The following is a 15239-nucleotide window of genomic DNA, read 5'->3' as shown; positions in this document are numbered from 1 at the left end:
AATTTGTTACTCCAATCTATTATCTTTCTTAGACTAAAGGAGCACAAGAAAAAGTGAGATTGATATTATGAGTTACAAAAGAAATTTGAATGTATTTATAAGCATTTCTGCTCAGAGATTTCCTATAACATTGTGTTAATACTAGATTTCCCTTTTTTTCAATTGTATTGCTAAGAAAATCACCATGGCCGCATTCTATATCTAGAGCAATTATCACATTGGACAAGTCGTTCGGCATTGACATAATTATTCACACCATTTTCCAATGAAGAATCTCATCAGAATGCCACACGCTAGACATCGTGACAAAATTACAAACTGGTGGGAATGAGCCAGAACCTCTCAATCTGCACTTAACCATATTAAACCATCGAAAGAATAAGTAGTAGGAATGAACCTATAAATTGGAGCCATAGCAGAGCCAATTCCAATTGCATATCCAGATCCAGAGTCAGTCATTTATCTTTAATCCATTCCCATTTAGTCCCAGCAATGCGCTAATAGCGTTAGGAAGCTCCATGCATGAATCAGAAGAAAATGGATAGATCTGGTTAGGAAAGTACATATTGGACCAAAATATTTCAGAAATAGAAAAGAAGACACCCCTAAAACACTCCCAACAAGCACCATTAACAATGAAAAGTTTTATAAAATATATATATCAAATAGATTTTGAATAAAAATCTAAATCTAAATAAAACATGCAAGACTAAACTATTAACTGCAAGCCTAAATAGTTATGAACAGAATTCTAAATCTAAATGAAATTAATTAAAATTGAAATCTAAATCAAAATAGGATATTATAACTAATTTTGAATTTCAATTTACATCTACATCTAAATCTAAATGAAAATGTAAATAAAAAATAGAAATCTCACCTGGAAAAATGTTACTCCAAAACTTCAATTTACTCCTATTCAAAAACTCCAATCGAATCCTCCAATAACCTCCACCTCTTCCTTCCTGCAAAATCATAAAATGAAAATGAAATGAGGAGCCTTGGTTTTATAACTTTTGAGAGGCTCCTCATATCCCCCAATAGAGGTCTCTTCACATTCCACAAATTTGTTTCAAATTCCCCCACCCCCACAAAAAAAGCATGAATGTGCATGCAAAATTATATTTAACAAAAAAAAAATCATATTGAAATTATTTCGCCCCTATTTTTTCGGGCCCTATTTTTTCGGGTCCTACTTTTTCGAGCCTATTATTTTGGCCTCCATTTGGCTTCCTATTATTTTGGCCAGCTATTATTTCGGGAATTCTTTTCTAATATTTAATTTGGAAGTTTGTAACTGCTCCCAATTCTTTTTTATTGACAAGGAATCTTGGCATATTCCTGTGCTGGGCATTTGTTCTACCATTGTATAGAATGCCTCTCGGCGTAATTACAAACAAGAGATCTTTTTGAGCAGGAGTCCCTTTCAATTGGGGAAAAAAGGAAATAGATAATTAGAAGGACTAATTTGCAAATAGTGTGTCATAATTGTTTAACAAATGCAATTTAAATGGTAGCTCAACAAAATAATAGAGAAAACATAGTTATCAAATTTCATAAACCAATGAAAACAAATGTTTATGACAAAGCTAACACACTTGTGCAAGTCATAGTAAAATGTGTGAGAATCATAAAGAAAAACTAAAACTAAATTTGCCAAATAAATATAGAGGTGGCTTTAAAAATGGCAACGGCTACCTAGCTAAACCATATAAAAGATCTAATGTTTAATTTATAGATTTTATAGCACATACCTAAGGTAAAATTAAGACCCATGTATATGCATTATGTAAAATAATTATCTAAAATATTTTATTAATTATTATCATCTTTTACATTATAATTTGCATATGTTATATGCTACTATTAGTTATTGTGATCTTCTTAAAAAGATCTTATAAAAGGAATTTATATATATGTTAATAATATAATAATAAAAAAAATTAATAATATTATTTATTTATAGATATATATTTTCTAAAATTAAACAATATCATTACTAAGTACTTAATACAATATTATTTTCTTAAATTACCAATTTACATATTAAAAATAATAATGATTTATATAATTAAATAATAAAACATTTAAATATTATCATAATTTAAATTTTATTAATAAATATATTTGTTATTTGACTAAAGTCAAAAATTTTTTTTTTAAAATAAAGTAAAAAAAGCTTAAATAAAATGGTTTAGATTAGAAGTTTTATCTATTATTTTTTCTTAATAAATATATTTGAAACCATATAATCTTAGTAACATATACATCTTGATTTATTTTTCTAAATAAAAATTTTAAATTTTTTTTTTTGTCATTGGACTATGTTTTGAAATAATATTTTATTAAAAATACAATTATTATCTGAACAAATAATTTTCTGACAGAAAAACTTTGTGCCTAGGATTCATAGCATACTACACTAGTTGTACCGGTTTTCACGTTAAAAAAAAAGTGATATCAATTTTGCTAGACTACATATACAATAAAATTCATTTTAGGGTATAGTGAATCTATTCATATAACTCACACATCAATTGTCAACCATTAATGGAAATAGTATAGTTGTAAACATGGATGTTGAAGATTGATCCATTTCGGTCTAATAAAACCTTCATTGTTATAAAAATAATAAAAGACTTCATAAGACTATCAGTGTGACATCCCAAAGACAATTAGCTCTGCCTATTTTAATTTGCTCATTGCTTTTATGGACATGTGGCTGAAGAAATCAAATCAAAGCTAACAAAAGCATTAACTACATACTTATCCTTTGTATTTTTTTTATATTTTTCAGTTTAAATTTCAATTTGAAAAATAGAAATTAATCCCAGAAAAATAATCCCCCACAAAACAAAATAAAGTTGTTTTGTTCTAATAAATGAATTAAAAAATATATAGCTTCAAACTTTTGAAAAATGATGCATTCTAGGAAAAAAAAAAGAAAAAAGGCAAGGGGGTCAAACGAAAACATTAGTTCCCTCCCTTATGTATAAGGCAGGGACTAGCAATACAATTGATTATGTAGTTTGTATTGTGTAAGTTTTTTAATATCAATGTATTGAATCATATACTAATGGAAACCATGGATTACAATGTGTTATTCAAAAATGATGGATCACAATGTGTTATTTGAAATATTGATGTAAAAAGAACTTACACAATTAAATCTAGAAATTATGTTTGGAAATCTTATAAATTGTGGAAATTTACTTATTTTTAATATAGTTGCATTTTGAAATTTATTTTAATTATTAAATTTCAATAACTTGTTTTTTCATAGTATTTTGCATATTGACATCGCTAAATATATAACTTCTTTAACATTATGATGATAAAAAGATAGGCATCATGTAAAAGGACATTATGACAACTTTAACTTCTTTTCACCTTTCATATTTTACAAAATGGCCATGTGACTTCATGTGACATATAATCCATTAGTAAATTGTAGTCCCCAGTGTCCTTTTTGTGCATGAAGCAATATTCACAATTATTTCTATTCAGGGAAAAATTGAATGAGACAACTAAAAAATATTGCATTAAAAGAAGCCACCTAATTTTGCTTTAGTTTAGCTAAGAATATTCATGTCAATTATACTTAGATGGTTAAAGAGATCACATGTGAATAACTTAATATTTTATTTAAAAAAGAAAAGATACTAGTGCTACTTAAAATTGTATAAGTTTAACTTTATTAATAGAAAAACCTTTTTATGTTTATAAGTGTGATTTAAAAAAAAAATTATTTATTAGTTTAATTATGTTTTATAATTTTGATTCTATATTTTTAGAAAAGGTTATACAAAAATTATAGATATTATCAAGATTTATTTAAGAAAAAAATGATGTATTTGTAGTTTCATAAATTGTATTTCTTTATAAATTTTATACTAGGTTTTGATTGATTTTGGTATTAGTGTCTAATTTATGCTTAATTATCTCCAACTTTAAGACCATCTCCATACAATTGGTACATATGCATGTCCATGATCTTTTTTATGGTTCAGTTTTTAAGAACAAGGGTGTCTAGTGTCCCTATCTAGGATAAGTGGAATGATATTATATACATTACATATGAATAATGTATCTATATGTTTTAGAATATCTTCCAAGCTAGAGAAATGACATGTGTGGAGCATATATCTGCATTTCTCTTCTTTGTAAAGTATAAATATACTTACATTTTATGTGGAATATACCCTAACTAATGTTAATTGATAACTCAATTTATTATAAGAAATAAAATAGTTAAATTATTAAAAAGAATATAGAGAGTATACATATGAAATGATCAATTGAGTATTAAATAATTACTAATTGATAAACACATATTGATTAGATGTTAACTTGCTTATAAATAAATAATATTATTAATATTATTAACTAGTAGAAGATTAATGGGATTCTAAGAAAAGTAATAAAATCATATAGTTGTATGCTCTATACAAGGACAACATTGATCATACTGAATGTTGTGACCTTTAGGGTATTTTGGAATATATAAACCATTCCTTGACATTAATTCGGGCAGGATGAATGATGGATAGGACATGTCAGACATAATAAGTAGAAGATATAAGAAAATAAAATATGGAAGGAAAACAATGTACATCATCACATGGAAAATATTTAGAACATGTCAATGCATGGGTAAAACTGAGGAAGTCCTTTACATAGGTACGAAGCTACCAGGGAAGAAGAACATGGGGGTAGTGTCTATCTAGCAAAAAATATGCACTAGATGTGACAATTTATGTAATTTATTAATTAATTAAAAAATCACAAAACAATGTTTCTATGATTTTTAATTAATTAATAAATTTAAAAAAACTGTCACATTTGGTGTAGATTTTTGGCTATTTAGTCATCGAAAAATGTGGTCACTAATTATTAGAGTAAATTATTATTATTATTTACACTTTACTTAAGTTTACTTAATTAAATGCATTATTTGTTGGTTTGTTATCTAGGAGTAAGTGTACTCTTATGTGTTGACTTGTTGACAACATAAGAGTTTGCACCTACCTTGTCATATTTATCCTCTCGTCTACATGGAGGATAATCCACCTTTTTTGGACATATGCTGAGTTGTCGTACTTATCTCCTAGTGCTTTCTAGCTCATTTTAGAAGCTTCCTAGAGGCCCTTATAAACAAGCTCTCCTAGTGTATTTGCATATATCATATTGTATAACAATTTCATTTTTCATTGTTGGAATATATTTTCTCTCACACTGTTGAGATTCTCCAAGCCCTAGCTTTCCTTCTTTGGTTTCTCTTCAGCAAGTTATTGCATGCGAGTGGTCTTGTCAATCTATGAAGTTGGCTTTCACAACTTCTACCTGGTATCAGAGCCAAATCTGCCATAGCTTGTTCAAAATTTGACAAAAAAGGGAGAACAAGGTTTTGATAGATCAGAGCTGGAGTTTTTTGGGTATTTCTTTAGAAAATAGGGGGTTACTAATTTTCAAAGTACTTTGAAGCAAAACAAACTTCATGAATGGATTCAAAAGGCATCAAAACCTCCCTTTCCATATAAAATTTGTCCATTTTGGACAACGTTGCTTTGGGGGGCAATTTTTTTTACCTAGCAGGGCCATAAGGCCTTTTTCTCATAGGTCAAGATGATTTTTCAAAAAAAAATTTCAAAAATGGAAAACTGGCTCCGAAACAATTTTCTAGCACCGTAGTCATTTTTTGATGCTAGCAACTTTGTTTTCTAGTCATGAAGATCTTTTCTGGCATGGCTGCTAACCCGACCACCATTGTCACTATCACTAATTTTTCTCACCATCAACCACTAATTTCCTTCACCACATCCATCAATTGCTCCACCTCCATTACCCCTACTACCACTACTGCTCCTCTAGTAGTGGCTCTGCCACTCCTATGGACACCATCTATCATTGCACATGTGGCCCATCTAGCACCTGTCATGTGGCACAAGTGTCACATTAGCACTTGCCATGTGTCAGGTGCCACATCACATTTTCTGTGCCCACTCTACTACATGGATGCCACGTGGTAGTCTTTTTTTACTATGATGGCCTCCGAGCCATCAATTTTAAGCTAGTGAAATGTTAATGTTAGCATGATGTAAGCACCTCCTACAAGCCCTTCAAGTCCTTTTTTGACCTACCATTAGTTTTTCAACCATAACTTAAGCATACAAAGGTCTATTTTTGATCTGGAAGAAGCACTAAAAAGATGATTTCAAGACAGAGACATTTGTGTAGGTATTTTTTGTTTTGATGTAGTTTGGTTGCCTATTTTTGCAATTAAAGCCTAATGTTCTATTTTGCACTCCGACGAGCATATCTTGAGTTTCCCATCTCTATTTTTTGAAAACATTATATTTTTGGAAAGCTGGTTCTGTCATCTTTTTAGAAATGCTATAATTTCCTTCACATTCTACCCCATACTCTTTCTATCATATTTTTAACATTTTTACACTATGGTGGATATCTTGGGTGTTCCAGGTCCGAGGATTATTTACATGGCATGGGATCTTTTTTTTTGAGCTGTACTACCTATTGTATCAACTTTCTTTCATTTTTTTTATCATTGTTGATATCATTTGTAAGCATTTTTATGCAAACACACTGAGATAAAGTGCCACTCTTGCATTTTAGGATCCTAAATATTGTTTTGAGCCAGTTGTACTCACACTTCATTAAAAAGTGCCATGGTGGGTGATAGTTGTATTCCTTTTTACTACCCTCTTCCTTTGTCAAGTGATTGTACCTTCCATGACATTAGCCCCATGATATGTTGGTGACACATGCCTTTATAGGTGTTTGTACCTCTTCCTTACTCTCATTGTTCTTGGTTCTTTCTATAGAGGAATTTTGGCCCACTTTCTTATTTTCCTATCACCTCACCTTTTTTGCATTAGGGGGGGGGTGGGGGTTATTATTTCTAATGCTTTCTTGGTTTGATGGTTCAATGGAGTAAGCTATGTATTCAGTATTCGATCCTATTGGTGTAAATAAGTATTTCACTTATTACACTTACTTAAGTTTACTTAGGTTAATGCATTATTTAATTATTATTTTAGGTGAGACACTTAGGAGTTTGTGAACTCTTATTGAGTTACGCAACTCTAATTATGCACATGGTGTCTACAACATAGGAGTTTGCATCATTCACTAAGTTGTCATGATGACAACACAATTATCTGCACTCCTCATTTAGCACATGTTGTCTACACCACTGATTTTCATGCTACACAATTGTAGTCTTATCCTCACATCATCACACTTAATCTCATTCTTAATGGATTATAACCCATATCTGGTGGACATGTGTCTGGTTGTATGACATATCATGTTGCTAACTTCTATGCATTCTAGAAGCTCTCCTGAGGCCTTTATATTCAGGCACTCCTAGTGTACTCTCAATGTGGTTATTGAATGAATATCATCATTCTGATCCTACTCTGTCTATTTTGGTCTATTGTGTTCTTGTGTTGAGTTCTTTAGTTCTTAGGTGAATTCTGGCCATGGTGGGTGATATTTGTATTCCTTTTTAATGCCCTCTTCCTTTATCAAATTAGTGTACCTTCATACCATTAGCCCCATGATATATTGGTGACACGTGCCTTTATAGGTGTTTGTACCTCTTCCTTACTCTCATTGTTCTTGGTTCTTTCTGTAGAGGAATTTTGGCTCACTTTCTTATTTTCCTATCACCTCACCTTTTTTGCATTAGAGGGGGGGTTTTATTATTTCTAATGCTTTTTTGGTTTGATGGTTCAATGGAGTAAGCTATGTATTTAGTATTTGATCCTATATATTAGGTGATTGTAGTGATTGGCTACCTATGCATTTTAGTGAGATGGATCATCTACCATATAGACACTCTTATTGTTGTTCCTACTTTAGTTTTAGCCTTCTATTTCAGAGTAGGTTCTATAGATTAGTAGTTTCCTTTTGACACAGTTTGTGGCTTCTTCATGCTTCAGTGATGTTCTTCATGATCTTCTCTTTGTTCCTATTTTTTGGGATATTCCTCTAGTTGGAGGTCTCTTTAGTCCTTCACTAGGTTTTCAGCTATCCCTTTTTGGAGTAGGGTTTTTTCCATTGGGTTTTCTCTATTGTCTCTGGTTTATAGAGATTGCATTGCATTTGTACATGGGTACCTAAGATGGCCTATTTGTTGGGACCAATTATGCATTTCATCATAGCTATTGTGAGCTTAAGTTCATTCCCCTAAGTTGCACTTAAAGGGGGGTATTAGTGTAAATTATTATTATTTATGCTTTACTTAAGTTTACTTAGTTAAATGCATTATTTATTAGTTTTTTATCTAGGAGTAAGCACACTCTTATGTGTTGACTTGTTGACAACACAGGAGTTTGCACCTACCTTGTCATACTTATCCTCTCATCTACATAGAGGATAATCCACCTTTTGTGGATGTATGTTGAGTTGTCATGCTTATCTCCTAGCACTTTCTAGCTCATTCTAGAAGCTTCCTAGAGGCCTTTATAAATAGGCTCTCCTAATGTATTTTCATATCATATAATATCCTATTATACAAATATTTCACTTTTAATTGTTGGAATATATTTTATCTCACAGCATTGAGATTCTTCAAGCCCTTTCTTTCCTTCTTTGGTTTCTCTTTAGCAGGTTATTTGGATGCAAGTGGTCTTGGCAATCTATGAAGTTGGCTTTCACAACTACACTAATCAACATGAAAAGTTCAAGTTTATAAATAAGGAAAAATTAATAGAAATAATCATACTACCACAAAACATATCCCAATGTTGGCCCTTTGATTTCACCTTAAATGAACCTAAACTAATATCCTCAATGATTATGCCAATCAAATATGTTTTGGAGTCTAAAAATCTTTAAACCAGAGTGATTGGTGCATCCAACTTATATGTCACACCCTGCTAGTTAACGTACTGTGAGAAGATCAAGGTAAGTATATTTGTAGTTGATAAGGAAGGAATGAATGAGTATTTTTTAATAACTTATTAAGGGGAGAGTATTATGTGTCAAGTTTGAAGTTTTAAGGAAGGTATAAAGGATTTTTGGAGTATATAAATGTATATTTTATGAATAAATTTTATTTGTGTGAAAAGTACATGTATAAATATAATTTATTATAAAAATGATTAAATTTTAAGATCAAGAGAGTCCCTCTAGGAAGAGAGTGATAATAGTTTTAGATCAAGAGAGTCCCATTGGGAAGAGAGTGGTCTTAGCATGGTTATAAGGTTAGAATATCTTGTAGATGTTAACATATGCATATGTCTCAAGGGCCTTGTATAAAGAATGTATCTTCTTGGAAAGACCTTAAAGGGAGCACTTCATAGAAGATAGAGAAGTAACCAAGAACCTAGGAGTCCTGAAGAGGGTTATTGATCCCAAAGTGGAGACATATTGAAGGTTGGGGTTAGGATATAGGGTAGAATAATATAGTTATTTTTATTATCGTTTAAAGTCTACTATTTATTTTGTAGGTATTCCTTGTTGGAAATAAAGAAATTAACTAAGAGGGGAGGAATGAATCAATTACCACAAAAACAATTCCCTTTCCCTAGATGTCAAATCAAACTTTTCACTAACAATGCAATATTGTCCAACTCAGTTATAACTAAGATATTGTTGTCACTCTTTTAATAAAGTAATCTTATGAATATTAATTTGTTTTGAACTTTAGTAACTTAGTTACAAAAACATAAAGCATAAAGAAAATGACATGACTAGAGATGACACCAAGATTTAACATAGAAACCCAATTTGGAAAAACCACCATGCAACTAGTCATAATATTTTTCACCTTTTTGAAGTGAGCCCCGTTTGGAGCCAACCCCATTAAAGGTTGCAAAACATATTGTTAAGTATGACATTGTTAGAGGATTTAGATCACCCTATTAGGAGTGGCCTAGTTAGAGGTCTTCAATCTTGAAATATCACCTTGCTAGAGGATTTATAATATGACTATTAAGTCACCTATATTAAGTTGCTACAATGGTTAAAAGGTAATAGTAATTTGACATGATTTACAAAGAAACTTCTTTTGTAGATTCAAATCTTTGTTCTAGCTTGACTTGTGGATCCCTCATCAAAATATTCTTTGCAACTTATCTTCTACACTTTCTTGCTCTGCCTTTTCCTTCACTCACACATCCATCTTATTCCACATTCTTCTCACTTGCCCTTTTTATCCTCACTAATTGACCTTTCTTATATATCATACGTTTTGACAAGTCATCTTAAATACCCTTTCAAATAATCATTAAATATATGAATATTTAGCTTCAATTAGTTAAGTATTAGAAAATTGTATTCTGATGTTGCTAGATCAATACTAGGATTGAATTCTCAATTAACACTAGAAGTCCTTTGATGCCTGACCACACGGTTAACACTGCAATCATGGTATCCTTCATTAGCCAACTACTTGGTTAACACTAAATATTCTTCATTACGCAATTGCTCAGTCAATACTGAATATTCCTTGTTAATATTGTCATATGTTCATTCCTTATTTAATACTGGCATTTGTGTAACATCAATGGCAACATTAATGGACTCCCTCTTTAGCATTAATGGAAATATGACATGTCAACAAACAATGATAAGAGTATGAGAAATTGTATAATTTCCTTAGTTTCATTTTGATTCTTATCCATACCAACTCCATCCAAGATTCTACTTGGATTTGTCAAAGCTTCTTCCAAATGAACTCTCCCTCTTACATCTGTCAACACTCTACTATGTACTTTTGTCATATTCTCCATCTTTGCTATAAATTCCATTTTTGAATAGTTTCTCTTCGAGATACAAAACTCTCCCTCTTTCTCTTTGACATCAAACTCTACCTTGTTGACACTAAACTCTTTCTCATTGACATCAAATGCCAAAGGATATAAACCATTAAGTTTTCATGTACCTTTTCTACTAATTCATATGCAATATGCTCTATATTTCACACTTGAACTATGACAATCTGCATAGATCTTCAATGGAACTTGGTTGATGCATCATTATCTTGTGCTTTAGTGAGCATCAAATAGGAGAATAACCCCTGTTTTCCTCTTAGATACATATATGAATCCTTAGGTAAAGCCTTAGTAAATATGTCTATTATCTTCTCCTTGGTGTTCACATATTCCAATCTTGTTTCTTTGTCTTGAACCAATTCCCTTAGGTAATGATACTTGATTGCAATGTGTTTTGTCTTTGTGTACATCACATGACTTTTAGATGTATTGATCTCACTTGTGTTATCACAATAGATAATCATTGGTTCCTTGATTTCTTCCTTTATTCCTAACAATAATTGCTTGATCCATATTATGTTAGAAAAATTGATTTCTATAGAAACATACTCTACCTTTGTTGTTGATTGAGAAATATAATTATAGTTCTTGCTTGTCAAAGATACTAATCTCTTTCCACAAAAGAATGCTCATCAACTAGTTCTTTTTTTTTTTGTCATCAATGCTTCCTGCCCAATCTACATCAGTAAAGGTTCTTAATTCAAGATTTCCTCCTTTACTATACCATAAACCATATTCTTTAGTTCCATTTAGGTACATCAAAATCCTTTTACTACCATCATATGATTTTCTTTAGGATTTGCAGAAAACCTTGCAGCTATGTGAACTGCCAATGCAATATTAGGTCTAGTGTGTACCACATATTGAAGTCTTCCAATCATTGATTTGTAAGTAGTCTAATTCACCTCTTTTGAATCTTCATTCTTTAAGAGCTTATGTCTAGTACACATAGGTGTTCCAACTACTTTGGAATCTTCCATTCCAAATGCTTTCAATGTTTCCCTGATGTACTTTGACTATGATGTATATGCTATCCTTCATTTGATGAACTTGTAGACCAACAAATAATTTTGTCTCTCCAAACATAGACACTTCAAATTCTTTCCTTATTTCTTCAGCAATTGCTTGCATAACATCTCATGTCCTCCAAATATGATATCATCCATAAATATTTTTACAAGCAATATCTTGGCCTATGGTCCTTTCTTAATATACAAATTACTATTATCATTTGTCTTTTCAAAACCAAAGCTTACCAAATGTCCATGCAACCTTTCATACCATTCTATAGGAGCTTGCTTCAATCCGTATATAGCTTTGTAAAGTCTACATACCATGTCCCTTTTTCTTGTATAAATGAAACCTTCAAGTTGTTCAATGTAGACTTCTTCTAGGATTCCATTTAAGAAAGTTGATTTTACATCCATATAATATACTTTGGATCCCTTTTGTGCAAAACATGCTAGAATTATTTTGACTCCTTTGAGTCTTGCAATAGGGGTAATTATTTTTCCATGGTCAATACCTTCTTCTTATGTATAACCTTTGCATATTAGTCTTGCTTTGTTCCTTATTACTTCTCCTTTCTCATTCAACTTATTTCTAAATCTCCATTTTGTACCAATCATATTCTTATCCTTAGGTTTAGGTATAAGAGACCATGTTTTAATCTTTTCTATTTGATCAATTTCTTCATTCATTATCTCTATCCAACCTCCATTTTGTAAAGCATCTTTTATAGATTTATGTTCAAATTCACTAAGAAAACATGTACCTTTTAATTTGTTCCTTGTTAGTATTCCATCTGTCTATTAAAGTTCTATTATCTTTTTTGACTCTTAAGATTTGACTATTGAAGTTTTGACTTTTGTCTCTTCATGAATGTGACATTTAATATTTGTTTTCTTTTATTAAATGTTACATTATCTCTTTAGGTTTTATTTAGGGTTTCCCTTTAAAGAATGGTTGATCTCCTTTTATAAGGATTAATCCCCTTGTATTTTGTAACACTTTTGATTCATTTTGTTCCTCCCTTGAATACAAATTTTATCTTGAGAGCCATGCTTCTCTTCTTTGCTTCATTCTTCCATATAACAGGTTATTTTCTTGCAATTGATCATTGTGGCTTCTATGAAGTTGGGTTTTGCATCTATTTTTCACACATTACTATATCTGGGCCTAAATTGTGACCTACACCCATCACCCAAGTGATAGATCCATGAATTGTCTCACATCAGATGGGCGTCAGACTTTTGTTGTCACAATTTGTGATGACAAGGGCTTCCATCGCAATTGCGACAGATAAAACTAGCATAACTTCGAAGAAGGGGAAAGATTCCATATTGAATATGTCTCAATTGCAATGTCCATGTGAAAACTATGTTGTGGAAGCAATGTTGATCTGCTGAAACTAGCCATCATAATTGTGATAGTTTTGTGATAGTTGTATTATGAAAGTGATGGCTAGCCATTGGAACATGTCATTTCAATTGTGATGGTTGGCCAAATTATTACAAAAATAAAAAAAATCTTGTAAATTGAAGTCTATCAAGCTCAAGAGAGAGATTCATGATTCAATTTGAGCCTCATTTCTTGATCGTGAGTGCTTGACTCTTGTACAACCATTAAATAATGAGAAGGATATCTAGCGACTTGATCAGATTCTAGTAAGACATATTTTCTAAGTCTAGATTTTATTATCTTTGGATAATCATGTTGCAATTAGATTCTTTTATATTATGGGAGTGATAATGTAGTAATAGTTATTGCAAAGTATTGGTAGTTAACTATGCCTTTTTCTCATAATTGGACAAACTGTGCCTAGATTTTCACGCTAGTCTTGATGCATTTAAAAAATGTGTATATGAAAGAATGAGGCCAAAGTAGTTTGAATCAACAATCATGACTAGTCCAATACTTGTAGGGCTCACACAATCCTTCTTGGATCTAATTAATGTAGGGTTTGTGCCAATCATTGCAACATTATGGCAAGTGAATGCAATGGGACATCTTTCATTTATGAACTTTTCTATTAATGTTCATTTCTATTTTTTATTGTTGTTCCATGTTTTCCAAATCTAGTGTGAGGCTATTCATAACTTTTGGATTGCAAAAAAATGGTTTTTACAAGACCTTATAGTAGCATATGGTTCATATCATACTATCATAATTATTATTTTAGGATCAAATTAAACCTAGTATTTACTGATTTGTTATGGATTCGCTAGTACAAAAACAATAATATGTGACTAAGAAAACCATAAAAATTTTAGTCACAGATCAAAATTAACTACTAAAATATGTGACTATATTTAGTAGTATATTGTAAAAATTTAGTATATTTTGATTTGTGACTATATTTAGTAGTATATTTTAGTCACAGATCAAAATTAGTGACTGAAATTGCTTAGTAGTATATTTAGTAGTGTTATAAATGACTGGATATTAACTACTATTAGTCACTTGACTATTTTTTAGTAGTATATTTTAGTCACCGATCAAAATCAGTGACTAAAATCACTTAGTAGTATATTTAGTAGTTTTATAAATTATTGGATCATATTATCTACTATTAGTCACTTGACTAATTTAATCACTATTTTTGATCATTGATTTAGTCACGCGTTTAGTCATATAATTAATAGTATATTTAACCACATATTTAGTCATAAATTTGAAAGTTGATCTAGTCATATATTTAGTTTTATATGTAGTGATCTATTTGGTCACATAATTAGTATATTCAGTAGCATAATTAGTAGTATAAATAGTTATAATAGGGCATGATGGAATTGAACCACCATCCTCCTACTTTAAAAGCAAGTGCTCTTTCATTGAGTTAATGCCCTTTGAAGAATAATCATACAATGTATATAGCATTGTATGAGTACATTTCGTAGCATATTTAGTAGTATATTTAGCTATAATAGGTTATGTATAGCATTAGGAGTTCCAGAGCTAGATAACTTGAAGTTGTTTTCAATTCTATCTTTCATTATATCAAGTATTGCAAGGAGTATATTAGACTTTGTGTCTTTCTTAGATTGTTTAGCTTGCTATATCTGCATAGTCAAGTACTTCCATTTAGGTACAAGAATTGCTCTTTCACTTATGATTTTATGTATTGCCTTAAATTTTGATATAACATCACCAAGGTCATGCATCAAACATGTAGTTGTAGCTATAGATTCTACATTCACCCTTTGACCATGCAATTACACAAAATAAATGTTTATTTTTTATGGAAAGGATAGATGAAAAAAATTGATTATAAAGTATTTTTCATTTCAAATAAAATGGTGACTACTAAGTCCACATGACATTGTGCACATATAAGGTAGAAAAGAGTTTATTTTCAGGAGTAATAGTAGCCAAAAGGAAGTAAGTGAAAATGTATCAAGAACACTAAAACAATAATTACTTATATAGAAAAATTCA

Source organism: Cupressus sempervirens, chromosome 11 (assembly GCF_028749045.1).
Source record: "Cupressus sempervirens isolate cs-2001-9-10 chromosome 11, ASM2874904v1, whole genome shotgun sequence".
NCBI lineage: Eukaryota > Viridiplantae > Streptophyta > Pinopsida > Cupressales > Cupressaceae > Cupressus > Cupressus sempervirens.
Note: the sequence above shows the minus strand (reverse complement) of the source record.